We start from the raw sequence: 1,025 nt of genomic DNA, 5'->3' as shown, positions 1-1,025 counted from the left end.
CGTCAATATGTGTTCACCTTAAAAGAGTTGAATCTTCGCAAGAGGAGATGGCTTGAGTTCCTTAAGGGTTATGATATGAGTATTCATTACCCTACTAGTAAGGCGATTATAGTAGCCGATGCTCTTAGCATATTATCGTTAGGTAGTGTAGCCCATGTTGAGAAAGAAAGAAAAAGAACTAGTAAATGACTTTCACAGGCTTGCTCTCTTTGGAGTTCGCCTTATGAGCATATCGGACAGTGGTGTAATAGTTCAGAATGGGGCAAAATCTTCTTTTGTAGTAGAGGTTTAGGAAAAGAAAGACAGTGATTTAATCTTGCTTGAATTTAAAGGTGCATTCCATAATCAAAGAGTGGAGGTTTTCTCCCAAGGGGAGATGGCGTACTTCACTATCAGTGTAGATTGTGTGCTCCTAATGTGGGTGAATTGAGATAACACATTCTTGCAGAAGCCCATAATTCTAGATATTCTATTCATCCAGGTGCCACTAAGATGTACCACGATCCATAGGAAGTCTATTGGTGAATGGAATGAAAATAGATATAGTAGATTTTGTGGCCAATTGCCCCAATTGCAAGAAAGTGAAGGTAGAACATCAGAAACCAGAAGGTAAGAAACAAGAGATTGATATTCCTACTAGGAAGACGGAAGTGATCAACATGGACTTCATCACATGTTTACCTTGTACTCGCAGACATCATGTCTCCATTGGGTGATTGTTGATAGAGTTACTAAGTGATCTCGCTTTTTGGTGGTCAAGACTACAGATTTGACGGAGGAGTACGCCAAGCTTTACATTAATGAGATAGTCAGGTTGCATGGGGTTCCATTGTCTATAATCTCAGATAAAGGTCCTCAGTTTGCTCTCATTTCTGGAAGTAGTTTTAGAAAGGTCATGGTACTCAAGTTAATCTTAGAACAACATTTCATCCGTAAACAGATGGATAGGGAGTCAATTCCCTAAATGGTCACCCAAGTTAAGGGAATTTCCTTGAAATATCATTTATGTTTCATTTAGAACCAAA

This window comes from Solanum pennellii, chromosome 1 (assembly GCF_001406875.1).
Source record: "Solanum pennellii chromosome 1, SPENNV200".
Lineage (NCBI taxonomy): Eukaryota > Viridiplantae > Streptophyta > Magnoliopsida > Solanales > Solanaceae > Solanum > Solanum pennellii.
The sequence above is the reverse complement of the archived record's forward strand: the minus strand, read 5'-3'. Positions refer to the sequence as shown.